This window comes from Physeter macrocephalus, chromosome 7 (assembly GCF_002837175.3).
Source record: "Physeter macrocephalus isolate SW-GA chromosome 7, ASM283717v5, whole genome shotgun sequence".
NCBI classification, from domain to species: Eukaryota; Metazoa; Chordata; class Mammalia; order Artiodactyla; family Physeteridae; genus Physeter; species Physeter macrocephalus.
Window position 1 is genome coordinate 56,910,767 of NC_041220.1, and position 14,565 is coordinate 56,925,331.

The 14,565-nt window shown below is 39.2% G+C and overlaps 1 long non-coding RNA gene across 2 annotated transcripts in view; it reads right to left on the reverse strand.

The window, feature by feature from the left end:
* The window catches only part of LOC114486529 (uncharacterized), a 74,292-nt gene that overhangs the window by 41,693 nt on the left and 18,034 nt on the right, over positions 1 to 14,565 (reverse strand). For both annotated transcript variants that reach the window (XR_008617802.1, XR_003680390.1), the window contains exon 3: positions 13,263 to 13,400. This is a non-coding gene — a long non-coding RNA (uncharacterized lncRNA). The remainder of the gene's footprint in view (positions 1 to 13,262; positions 13,401 to 14,565) is intronic.

A 14,565-nucleotide genomic window follows, 5' to 3' on the forward strand; every position in this document is an offset into this window, starting at 1 on the left:
ACAGTGAATAGTGAGCTCAACATGGGGCCCCAATCATTCCCAATGGCCCTCACCTGGAGGCGACCTTGGCCTGCATCCTATACCCAGGGCATGGGAAGCACTCATCCCATGATGCCTCTGCTGGAGCCTGTGGAGCACTCGGGGTAGTTGGGGCAGGTCTGAACTGTTGTTCAGGTTTTAAGGCGTTCTTACAGGCCAAAAACACAGTGTTGGGTTGCTGGTCTATCTTTTCAGGTGAGGGCCCTGCAGCAATGAGGTCAAACCACATTTGCTCCCAGTTATCTTTACCAGACACTTTACAGCCAACTGGGATAGGCTTTTGGCTTCTCAAGCTCCCTCTCTGTTTTGGGTCTTTCCCACAGTCCATACCTGTTCCCAGGATTTGTCAGTTTCCCCCAGATCAGCAATGGGCTGTCTAACATCATAAACGTCTTGTCCTATGGCTAGGCCAGCATGAATATCAGGTCCCATACCAGGTGTTGAGGAGAGCTGGAGTATCTTGGCTTTCATTCCTGCAGTGAATGTGGCCCAATCAGGGTCTTCAAAGACAGGGGTGTAGATGGCCTGTCTCATTCCTACCTCCCTAAAAGTCTGCTCCTCCTCCATAGATTTCCAGGCCCTCATTGGGCCAAGCCTCCCTGCAGGATAAAATAAGCCAATCTATAAGGAAGTGAGTCCCTTGAACCTCCTGACTACCATGCAGGTGCTGTTGGTGGGCATCATGTGCGGTGATGTTGCTCATTTTCTCTGTCTCTTGCCTGGTTAGAGAAATGCCATGGCACCCAATTCCCATAGCCATACTAGCTATGCCTAGATACTGTCCCTGGCCTTTTGTTGGAACTTAGCCGCCATATCAATAAGCTCAGGGGATGCCTACTCTTTCATCGTGAACATTTCCTTAACTGGGGGCTGCCCTGCTGGCTGAGTTGCTAATGCAGGGTTTTTGCTTTCCTCTATATTAAGGGTCAGACAACATGGGGTGCTTCTTCCATTGCAATGTCAATCTCCATAACATCCTCCTCTTCACTCTCATCACTTTCCCAGGGATTCCACCTCTTAGTGTCTCAACCAGGCTTTGTTACAAGTGCTTGGACCTTAACCTGTGGCACCTTGTGCCCTCCTTAGCTTTGCAAAACATCTCACTAAGGTCTCCAACTTATTATCCTGCTTTCCCACCTTGTCCGCCAGCCCTGAAGCTAGCAGAGCCATGGACAACCATACAACCTTCTCTAACCTCAGCTCTTTTTTTTAACTTTCTAACTCATGCTTCAGCCTCTAGTTGAGCATCAGTGTCCAGCTGACCTGCCCACAGTAGAGGCCAGCCCACTGCACAGCCATTTGTCTCCCTTCTTTGCAGTTCCTCAAAGAGGTGCCTCAAACCAGCCTGGGTTTTCGGGGCATCCTAGTACTCACTCTGCAGTCCACAAGCATCTAGCATACAGGTCAGCCCTCCCCCACTTAGAGGTCAATGGCCATCCCCAGATTGCTACTATGGATGCCTCTTTCCCAAGACTCATTTCTTCAGTTCCCTGGCTGGCTCACCAATTGTTGGTTTGCAACCTCAGGAGTTCCCATGGTGAAGTTTGAAACTGGCCCCTGTACAGGGAAGGTAAAGAAAGACCCAAGAAAGAGGCAGATCACTCCAGGTTGGCAGGTGGCAGTTTTGATAAACAAGAGAATTTACATACAAGGCTTGTCCTGGGCAACCTCAAGATGAGTAGATCTCAGCACATGCCCACAAGCATCTTAAGCGTTTATATAGAGGCCTTAATGGGGTTCAGTCATGTATTCAGTCCAGATGGTCTCAACAACACATTACTCTCTCAGGGTTGCATCCCTAAAGTGGCTCCTAGTATGGGTGAGCTGAGCATACATTCCAAGGACAGGGGAGGGGTTAAGCCTCCAATTGCCTGGATCCAGCTCACAGGTTAACCATCAGTAACATCCTCTTGATGACCTCGTTAACAATACATATAATTATTTGATATATTATATTTTAATGTTTTAATGTTTATTATTCATGTCATTCCATTTGAATGAGAGACTTAATTTTGTTCACTTATGTAGTCTCGTTACTTAGCAATAACTGACTCTCAAAAAATATTTGTTTATTTGAAGAAGGACAGAAAGAAGGAAGTAGGAATGGAGGGTGGATAAAAACTATTTCATTGATATCCAGAGAAAGCTACATATAGTATCCTTAAATCTGGCAATTAGTGGTGCTAACAGATTTTACTGAAGGATTAGATATTTGAATCCAGACTACTGTCATTTATTTAGGTTTATAACGTACCATTTAATATTTTCCAGCAAAACTGAGTTTGAAAGATTATTCGAATGAGCAGGAAAGACCATACAACGGAAGACAAATTAGCAGCATGGGGGAAGTAAAACAATAGAAAGCAACAGGAGAGGCACATCAGGTGGCCGGAAGTATTTTCAGGAGTCCTGCTACCTTCACCCAACCTCATCATGACAGTGGCAGTATTGAAGGATTTTTTTCAAAGCCTCCCTTAGAGTATAACTATGAACTCCTAACTGGAGGGCCTCTCCAGAAATAGATGGTACCCTAGATTTCTGATTTAAATATTCATAGTGGATACAATTTACCAGGCACAAGTTAAGGCATAAGCCTTAGCTCTGGATACATAAGAAAGCCCTCCCCTACCCCATTTCCACCACAATGATGCTAAGCTCCATGCGAGGAAAATGTGCTAGGTGAGAGTCATCAGTGTTAACAGTAGAAGTTCACAACTCACCTATAAAAGACTGTGAAACATAAGTCACTGTTTGGTGTGTTCTACAATAGCGTAAAGAATCTCTAGCTTGTCTTCAAAATAAGAAATAATTTTTCAAAAGAAAGGCTACAAGCACCATTTTTTGAGTGGCCACATTCAAAATATTGTCCCCTAACCATTCTAATTAAGCCAAGCCTATGGCTGCAGACCAAGAACAAGATGCAACAAGCCTTTGCAGATGGAGCTTCAACTCAGCAGCAGCTCATGCTAAAGTTTGAAGCTCCAGCTTCCTCCCTCTCTTTCTGAAGAGAACCTTCGCTCCTCTTAATATGCTCCGATATCTGTGCAGGATGCCTTGTTACCATTACTCAATGCAGGGTCACACAAGCAGACAAACAGGACGACGCTGTGAAGTTTAGTCTCAAAGATACTCAGAATTCTTCTAGGTGAGCTTTATTTATACTAAAAGTTTTGCTATTTTACCATTCAAACTTAAATCTAAAAGATGCCTAGAATTAATTTTTGTGTATGGTGTAAAGAAGGAGTTAAATTCAATTTTTTCCATATGGATATACAAAAATTTTCCATATGGATAACCACAAGTTCCATGATGCCATCTTCTCTCAAGTCCTACATTACTTATGGACATTGTAAACCTATTTCACAGTAGACAATATTTTCTCTGTATTCAGCAGTGTAGCCAAACTAAGGACATCATGTTTATCTCTAATTTTCTACGGTTAGATAAAGATGAGCTGCAAAAACTCATGATGCTCCCATAGATAAGGGCTATTTGGTAGGAAGTCTATAGTCTGGCTTGATTATTCTATACAGATACTGTTAGATCTTAGAACAAAGTCTACAATGGCCTGGTTAACTTCTGCTGGACAGGGGAAATGATCACATGTGTAGAACACAGAATTGCAAGTTTTCACAAGCTATGGCAAGAACCAGTTGGATGTGCTAAGACATGGCTTCCAAAGGGATTTTGACAGAAAGGAAGGTGTAGGTACTTCAGGCAAACAGTAGGTATCAGAGCTGTGTTCGGTTTGTTGACAGAGTAAGGGAAAAGAAAATCCAGAGGCTAACAATCCTGAAAATCTACGTACATATTTGAAATCAAGACTATCTTAGCAGATAACTGGCCTTCACCCAGATGGAGTTCGGGACCATGACTAGATCCTATGAAATAGTTTGTGGGGTAGGGGATGTTTAACTTTCACTGCTCTTCAACTTACCTTCTCTGGGCTCCCCACCTCTACCTCTACCCCACTTTAACTCAGGCTGAGACAAAGCCTCCTTCTCTGTACTTCCATGATTCTCTATGGATTCCCTGTTGTAACTCAGCACACCTTATAGTATTAGCTGTTTGTTTCCCCCTCCCCACAGACCACCACTATAAGCACACATTACACTAGATTATGAGGCCTTGAGGACACGGCCTATATCGTTTATCTCTCAATCCCAAAGAGCAACACAGTGCTTGGCATGTTAGATACTACGTCATTATTTTCAGATGGATGGTGTCTTAGTCAGCTAAGGCTCCCATAACAAAACACCACAGAAGACTGAGTGGCTTAAAGAACAGAACTTAATTTTCTCATGGTTCTGGAGGCTGGACATCCAAGATCAAGGTTTCAGTAGGTTTGTTTTCTTCCCAGGCCTCTCTCCTTGGTTTGAAAATGGTCAACTTTCTCGCTTTGTCCTCACATGGTCTGTCCTCTGTGCATGAACATCCCTGGTGTCTCTATGTGTGTCCAAACTTCTCTTCCTAGAAAGACACCAGTCAAGTTGGGTTAGAGACTACACTAATGGCCTCATTTAAATTAATCATCACTTTAAAGGCCCTATCTAAATACAGTTACTTTCTGAGTTACTGGGGGTTAAGGTTTCAACATAAGAATCTTGTGGGGACACAATTCAGCCCATAATAGATGGCATTGTAAGCCAGTCTACTAGTCCAGAGCCTCAAACAAGAGAAAAATGTCAGAACAGAATTCTGTGAACTGAACTTAGTACAAAAAAGAATCTGGATCTTCAGAAAGTAAACATTTGGAGACTGAAGATCTGGATTCAATTCATGGTTAGCTTATAAACTGCACAAATCACTTGGATAAATCACTTACTCCTTCTGGATCTTGATTTCCAGAAGTCCAAAATTAGGTAGGTAATACTACTTGCTTTATTTCACAGGGTTGTTATGAAAAAATATTTAATGTGTAAAATTCTTTTCAGAGTGTGCTACAAACACTAGGTATTTTTGTTATCTTTGATCAGAGGCACAGGATCAGGGGACATCTGGCACAGAACTAGTCCTGGAGACTGAAACAGCACCAAGCCTGAAAATGAAGGGTACGTGGTTCATTGAGAGTGAAGCTTTCTTGGCTGCAAGTTGGGAAAGAAAAGAATCCAGCAGCTCTTGGGCCAGGACTTTTTACTCTTTTGGATCAATTGGCACCAGGTGAATAATTGAAATAAAATAGGCATTGATAAAATAATAATTCTTTAAGCAAAACTGATAAAAAGCACTTAACCTGACCTAAAAAACTATAAACTTTCCAGGGTATCAGTTCCCTCTTCACATCACTGAAAAAGAAAATCTTCTAGTGATAGTCACTTCACTCTGCTGTACCACAAAAAAAATAGTACTTTTGTTCTGCTATCTTGAAATTTATCTACCATGGAGATGAAAGAGTAAAAATAGTTTCATTCACTTTCATCTGAAAACTTTAAAATCTGACAGATAGTGACAAGGGCTCTTAGAAAGATAGAACCAGAAGGGAGTATTGAAATAATGCAGAGCCTTCTACCTTAATTTTACAAAGGGAAAAGCTAGGCATAAGAGATTGGATCAGATCCCTGGCCAGTGAAAAATAGAGCCAGAGTAGAACCTAGCTCTCCTGCCTGAGTCCTTTGTCCTTTTCCCAGCCCTGTGTCTGCTCCACCATTCCCTGGGGGCTGGGAAAGCATCCAGCCCGTAACTGCCTCAGATTGGTAAAGCATTTTTAAGTCTCCTGAAATACATACATGGAACATAATTACTATTTAGTTATCTCTGAATGAAATCTCTAGAAAAATCATTGGCTCTGTGGAATCACTTAATTTACAAAGGATGGTATTTTAGTCCCTAGGAACTTTCGTCTAAATTTAGACTTTTCCTGCAGCAATGTTTCTTTAAACTGTAAACCACACACTACAGTTATCCAGTTACATCACTTCATCAAGAAACTGGTTTTTCAAAATATAGATAAATAGTGACCCCCAGGGGTAAAACTTGTTAGTATCTGCAAACTGAAGAATTGAAATAAAGTGAGACTACTCAGGAAAATGTTTTGACTGAGAGCAGAATATTAGTTTCAAGTAAACATACATTTACTAAAATAAAATGAAAGAAACTGGATGATTCTCACCTGCATTTCCATGAAACCTCTCATGAAAATTAGAAAGTTATTGTTTAACTGTGCACAATTAAATATACACTGTTGTTTAATTCTAATTGTAGTGACACATTTTTCACTTTCATTATATTCTGAAAATCAATTAATTTGAAAATTGATTTAAAAGCTGTAACTATAAACATAAACTAGAGGTATTTTTTTTTAATAGTTGGGCTTAAACTACATTTTCATGTTAGTGCTACTTTAGCAAAATCCAGACAGAACACAATCCAATGTCTAGGCTTACAGATTGGCAGTATGTGTTTAGTGAGTAAGAGATCAGTGGTGAGTGAAATGCTTATTCTTTGCTAAATAAATATTGCCACTGCAGAGAACATAAGTTGAGGCTATAAAGACTCCCCAAATCCTTAAATATTATAATGCACATAATTTACTTCATAATATATCATAACTAAATGTAAAAATTTGGTGTCTTTTCATACCCTTACCGATTTTACAAAACAGCTCTCAATGTTTCCACTAATAAACCTATAAAGCCTAACTCTTCCTGGAGCACTCACTGAAATAATTTCAGGGTTCTTATTTTCACATTTCTACATAAAACACATGGTGGACTTGTTCATGACATCAGCCAAGCCACCACAGATTTGACTGCTTGCTCTTAATTTAGTCCAAGCTTCTATTTTCTAATAAGTCACTTTGTATCTTCTCATTATTTCCATCACCAGCAATAACACTTCATTTCATTCTCAGGTTCATTTTCAACAGAATATAAATTCATTAAATTTGTGTGTGTGTGTGTATGCATGCGCGTGCACACGTAATTTACAAATATCAAGGATCTTCTGTATTCTATGAAAATTTCTTTGAATAATTGCCAGGCTTTAAAATATACATCAAAAACTGCACATTTACAGATAGATAGTCTCTCTGAAAAATCACACCGTACATGCAGTCAACAAGCATGAACTCTCATTTAGGGTAACTGAGGTATCAACACACTTTGTAAGGGAACTCTAGGTAATATATACATAAACTGATCTAGAGAAAAGACAAAGCAAGCTATGGCATCAATTGAAGTTGAATGTTTAAAATTTTTGCTGTGATGTCTGTAAAACATAGGAAAATGCATTCTGACTTTGATAGTGATTTGTTTACTCTCTTTAGTTCATAAGGACTTTTCAACTGTCCAAGTTATTTTGCTCCATGCAGGAAGGAATAAATCATTTGCATTTAAGGACCTATTTACAAATTAACTGAATTTCATTTTGGAAAATCTGGCAAACAGCTACTTGGAATTTTAGTTCTTTGACTTCTGTTTCCAACTAAATGGTTTATGCTTTGAGCTAATAATCATCAGGGTCACTTAGCTTCCCTGGGATGTTAGCATAACAAAAGGATAAATAAAACACATTGATAGTTTTTTTAACTCTAATATTATATTCAGAATAAATTATCTTTTTATGTTCTAATTTCTCCTATAGGACCAATATCCAATAAACGAGTCACTGAATCTTAAAATTGGCAAATAGAACCAGAATATACAAATGTGTTACTCTCCCATTTAATCTGAGACTATAACTACTACATACTATTAAAGTGTGTATATTAAATGCTTGTAAAGGTGACATTATATTGACTATAACTTTTTAATTCAGGAGCATTTCTATGCTTAGCAATAACTAAACTCTATATTAATAACCTGGAGGCCCTGAAACATTCATTAATTATCATGTTTATTAGTTTTCTGTTAGCTAGGTAATACAAATAGTAGTAACGTGAGTGGTAATGGTGGTAATGGCAGCAACAGCAGCGTATATTTATTGAGCACTATGTGCTCATCATTTTTCTAATGTCTTTATATTAATTACCTTGTCTAACACAATTCTATGAGGTAAAGATGAGAAAAATATGCTTATCGAGGATATAGGCCATGGTCACATAGGTGTTAAGTGGTAGAAATTACAAGATGGTCATAAAGGTGTTATGTGGTAAAGGTCATGAGACCAAGTCACATAAATGGTAGAGATTATGTGTCCAATGTCTATAAGAAATAAATGACAGAGGTTAATTATTCAAGATCAGATGGGTGGTAAGTGGTAGAAATTATGTGTTCAAGGTCACAACCGTGGTAACTAGTAAAGGTTAGGTAGTCCAGGTCAGATGGCTGATTAAGTGGTAAAGGCTGTATGTCCAAGGTCACATAGGTGGTAAGTGATTAATTGCTCTCCAGTCTCCCTACCCTCACTAGGAAACTGAGGGCTTCGGTCTGGGTGATTGAGAAGGACACTGCTGTTATCCAAAATTCATTTTTCCTTTTCTACATAGTAAGAGAGCTATAGCTGACATGAGTGCCTACCCAGGACCTTATTTCCCAGTTCCTCTTGTAGCCAGGTGTGGCTTAGTGACTGAGCTCTCACCAATGGAACGTCAGCAGAAGTGACATTTACCCCTTCCCAACCTGGCCTATAAAACCTTGCACTGAGCTCCTGTATTCAATTCTCTTCCACAAACTAGAATAAGGAAGTGCCTGAAACCAGTTTCACTCAAGCTGGTAAAGACAATGCCCAAGGGAATCAGCAAAAACAAAGTAGAAGGAAGCTGGTACTCTGAAAGATTGCCCAGAGCAATCTAGGCTAACCTAGAATGCTCATCTCAGACTACAGCATGAGGGAAAAAGGAAACTTATTTTCTTTGAGCCACTAAACTATTGTTAGTTCTATTTATTACAGCACACAAGTCTTACTTTAATTAATACAATGAATTTTCAGATGCCTTAAAGTTCTGAAACTCTTAAGTTTTAATCAGAAAAAAAATGAAAAGATGATAAATATTATGCTCATAAATTTAAAAACAAACAGAAATTATGATTCAATAAAACTAGAATGCCTAGCACTAGGCTTCTTTTACTAAGGTGATTTATAATGTATATCACTTCTGATATTTACTTCCCTAGATTCTAATCAATTTGTCTTCATATCTTTACATCATGGCATTGCTAAATACAACCTTAACATCCTCTATCATATTCCCTTAGACTTTTAATCCATACCATAATGTTAAGTCAAAACTGTAATAAAGAGATCATGCTATTTTGCTATGGATAAGAAATGGTGCCAGATCAATTTTCTAGCATCAGAAAAACTTTATGCTCAGAATCCATGACTAAACTGAAAAAGATTTTCTTTCTGTAATACCAATCACCTGAATTTTAATGAATATAAAAGAGGGCAAAACACTGTGAGAATAAATCAATTCATTCTTCACCAGTAAGCAGTATTTGGAATAATTTATATTATGAAAAATATGTTTGATATTTTCTTGTTGAAAATAGTTCTGTGGAAATTATTCTAGGTTTGGCAAGATAAGAGCAAGTTTCCCAGCATGTCCCACATTAGATGATAGTTGCAGTTCCATCATTAAATCCACAAGTGTTCAAAGGATCCATTAAGTGTGCCCATGGATCAGGGTGTCACAAAAATGTGTAAAACATAAAGCTGGAGGACTCACACTTCCTGATTTCAAAACTTATGAAAAAGCTACCATAATCAAAACAGTGTGGTACCGGCATAAAGACAGACATGTAAACCAATGGAAAAGATAGAAATCCCAGAAATAAACCCTTGCCTATACAGTCAAATGATTTTCAACTGGAGAGCCAAGACCATTCAATGGGGAAAGGACAGTCTGTCTCTTCAACAAATGGTGCTGAGGTAACTAGATATCCACATGCAAAAGAATGAAGTTAGACCTTTATCTAACACCATATAAAAAAAATAATTCAAAATGTACCTATACATAAGACCTCAAACTATAAAACTCTTAGAAGAAAACATAGGGCAAAAGATTCATAGCACTGGGTTTGGCAATGATTTCTTGGATATGACACCAAAGGCACAGGCAACCAAAGAAAAAAGAGACAAACTGAACTTGATGAAAAATTTAAAATTTTGTGGATCAAAAGACACTGTGAACAGAGTAAAAAGGCAACCCACAGAGTGAGAGAAAATATTTGAAAATCATATATCTGATAAGCGATTAAAATCCAGAATAGATAGAGAACTCCTAAAACTCAATAATAATAATAAATAAACATGATTCAAAAATGGGCAAGGGACTTCTGTAGATATTTCTCCAAAGATATATAAATGACTAATAAGCACATGTAAATATGTTCCACATCACTAAACATTAGGTAAATGCAAATCAAAATTACAGTGAAACTTCACCCCATATATATCACAATGAGACATCACTTCACATCCATTAGGATGACAAATAAATAAATAAATAAATAAACAAATAAATAAATAACCAACAGTATTGGTGAGGATGTAGAGAAATTGGAATCCTTTTGCACTGTTGGTGGGAATGTAAAATGGTACAGCTGTTGTGGAAAACAGTATGGCAGTTTCCCAAAAAGTTAGAAATAGAATTACCATATGATCCAGTAATTCCACTTCTAGATATCTAACCAAAAGAGTTAAAAGCAGAGTCTCAAAGAGATGTTTATGAACCCATGTTCATAGCAACATTATTTACAATAGCTGAATCTTAGAAGTAACTCAACTGTCTATTCATGGATGAATGGATAAGCAAAATGTGTTATATACACACAATGATTTATGATTCAGCCTTATAAAGGAAGGAAATTCTGACATATGCTACAACAGGGATGAACCCTGAGGACATTAAGCCAAGTCAAATAAGCCAATCACAAAAAGACAAATACTATATGATTCCACTTATATGAAGTTCCTATAGTAGAGACAGAAAGTAGAATGATGGTTTCCAGTTGTTGGGGGAGAAGCTACAGGGAGTTATTGTATAACTGATATAGAGTTCCAACTTTCTCCATTGACGTATTACATGATGTTTGGTTTTCCAAACAGTGATTCTACTGGAGTGCTTTTTTTTTTTTTTTTTTTTTGTGGTACGCGGGCCTCTCACCGTTGTGGCCTCTCCCGTTGCGGAGCACAGGCTCCGGACGCACAGGCTCAGCGGCCATGGCTCACGGGCCCAGCCGCTCCGCGGCATGTGGGATCTTCCCGGACCGGGGCACAAACCTGTGTCCCCTGCATCGGCAGGCGGGTTCCCAACCACTGCGCCACCAGGGAAGCCCCCGGAGTGCTTTTTTAATCATTGGAAATCACAAACTTGGCTCACTAAATGCATGAAAAATCAACTTCATGAAATATTTCCCATCCCAACATTCCTATGTCCTATAGCATATATGATCATAAGCATTCCATCGTTCCTTTTAAGAACATTGTTTATAAGAAGAGAAATATTAATAAAAAATATATAACAAGCATGAAGTTAGAACACAGCATACATAACTTGAAGATTATCTTACTGTCAAAGATCCCAACTTTTAAATTGTCCTTGCATTCATTCATAGTAGCTAAAATGGTAGGAACCTGTCTATTCTAACAAAAGTAAGCAGTTTCTACGTGTCTTTAGTAATGCCATGCTCCTGGACTTCAACTTTTCCCTAGTGTTTTAGTTATATTATCATCTTCCAAGTTCTTCAAGATCCACAAGGATATACAGCATTACCCACAAGTGCCCGACCCACACACTCTTGCCTACATTCAGCCCCACCCCAATGGCCTCCTTGCCTATAGTTATCTGCAATCACTCCAAGAGCACCTGTGGCTTTAGCATTTTGGAAACAGAAAATTAGAGCCTGATTCGTTTCTTCTCAATTACTTCCTCTGTGTCTTTATAGTGTCCTAAATTTGTAATCATCATTTCTGAAGTTCAGACTATGTTTCAGGCATTGTTCTAGATGATGGAGAAACAAGAACAAATCACACACTGTTTTTCCCTAAAAGGAACCGACAGTCTGGACTGTATAAGCCAATACATACCATGCAAGGAGTATGGGCAGGATACTATGGGGGTATGAATCAGGGCATAACTAATTATACAAGTGGAGTCTAGAAAAGACTTCATTGAGACGGCACTGCTTGAGGTAAGCACTGAAAGAGAAGAAGTTCATATAGTCAGAGAAGGGGACTAGAGGCCAGAGAAAAGAGAGGCAGGAACCAGGCACTCAAAACATTGAAGCAACATGAATAAAAACATGGAGGCTTTAAACAACATGGTACATATTGGAAGAATCAAGGGCTTTGACTTGGGTTGTGAAGAAGTCATAGTGACATACAACTTTAGAGAGAGAATAAAAGAGCCAGTTCACAGAAGGTCTTATATTTCATACTAAGGAGTAAAAATTGTAGTACATATAATTTGCATAATTATGATGTGCCAGGTTCTATTCTAGACTCTACTTGCAATGGCTCATTTTTATTCCATTTTAAGCATGAGGAAACTGAAGCAGAGAGTGCTTTAGTAACTTGCCCAAGGTCACATGGCCAGAAAGTGAGGGAGCCAGGGAGTCTGACATAATAAATTGGGCTCATAGCCATCAGGGTGACTCCCTTCAGCAGTGTGTGCTTTATTCCACTGAAAATGATGACCATTAAAGGGGTTTAAGTAGAAGAATAACATGACTATTCTAGTAGTAGAAATGAGGTGGGATTAAAATTGAGATAGAAGGCAGTAAAGGAGGAGAAAATGAAATGCAGAGAGATTATATTAAGGCGGTAAAAGCTATAATACTCAGAGAACAATTAAGTGAAGGAGGATATATCAGTTAGCTTTCGTTGCATAATTAACCACACAAAATTTAGTGGCTTAAAATAACAAGCATTGGGCTTCCCTGGTGGCGCAGTGGTTGGGGGGTCCGCCTGCCGATGCAGGACACACGGGTTCGTGCCCCGGTCCGGGGGGATCCCACGTGCCGCGGAGCGGCTGGGCCCGTGAGCCATGGCCGCTGGGTCTGCGCGTCCGGAGCCTGTGCTCCGCAATGGGAGAGGCCGCAGCAGTGAGAGGCCCGCGTACCGCAAAAAAAAAAAAAAACAACAAAAAAAAAACAAGCATTTACTTAAATCATAAACTGATGGATTAGCTAGGGCCAGGAAAGTTTGGAAGGACCTTGCTCATGTGTCTCGGTGAACTGAGCTGTAAGAGAGCTCACAGCACATAGCACACGGCAGGCAGATCAGCTGTAAGATAGCTCTGCTGATCTTGGCTGGGTTCTCCTACATGACTGGGGCCTCACCTGGGATGAATCAATTGATTCATGGTGCATGGTCTTTTGTCCCTCAGCAGACTAGCCCAGGTCTGTTCTCATGGTGGCAGAACAGAGGTATAGGCGGTAGAGATGAGAACAGCAGAAATGTGCAAGGTTGCTTGACACCTAGGTTTGGAAATAGCACATATATTAATCAATTAAGTTACAAAGCGTTTCTCCAAAGATTTACAAGGTCTACTCAAATTCAAAGAGAGAAGTAGATCTATCTCTTGATGGGAGGAGCTAAAGTCACATTGTAAATGGTGGGGAGCCTAGAGGGTAGATAATTGTCACCATCCAAAAAAATCTAATTAATGGGAGACAGCAAAAGAAAACATCGGTGATGACTCCCTGGTTTCTTGCCTAAGAAACTGAGGGGATGATGGTGCCATTTATAGAGATGGGGCCAAAAGGGCCCCTCACTGGTGGGTTTTCCCCAGAAAGTGAATAAAAGTTTCCATGCATGTTTTTCCCAGTGGTGTGAACCAGAAATCTACACAAATAACATAGCAATAGCAACTGAAAGAATGTGGTAGAAATACTCAGCTTAAGACTCAATTAAAAGAAAAAGTTGTTACTGAAAAACTATACATTGTACGATATGACAGTGGAATCGACTGAACTTTTATAACAAACACTGACAGAATGTATGAAAATAAGCTGTGATTTCCTTTGAGGTCTAAAGTCATATAAAGTCCTGCTCACACCTGCCAAATCGATCTTCCCGTGGGAATTCACCACAATGAAACCATTGACAAGGATGCAACATATCAAAAAATAGGCTTTATATTCACTGAACTCTATGTTTCAATTAAGTTAAATGCCCTTCTAGGGATAGGAAAATTTCAAGTGTGCTATTACAGAAAATAGCAGAGTGAGTGGTAAGAAAGAAAATCTTTGGGATCAGTAGATATGACTGAGCACATTCACTGTCACAAGCTAGGACACACTACACGGCATGACAGAAAGTCAAAGTAGTCGTCATGGCTCACCAACATGCATTCTTTGCTTCGTTCAAAGGAGACTGTCATACTATCAATGGCTTTTTATAAATGAACTTCACTTTTTTAATCCAACCTGTTTCTAATTCCTGACTCCAGTGTTTAGTGCAAGTTTCCCATGAGCAAATAAACTCAGTTTTTTCACTCTGCTTTTTAAGGCTTTTCTCCAGCCTGCCCCATGTCATGTCTTGACTCAGATTCTCAGTCTTCTCTTAAATTCAGCCAATGCTGGTGTCCAGATGAACTATGTGCTATCCACAAACATGGCCTGTCTTCTTTGGTTTCTTTGC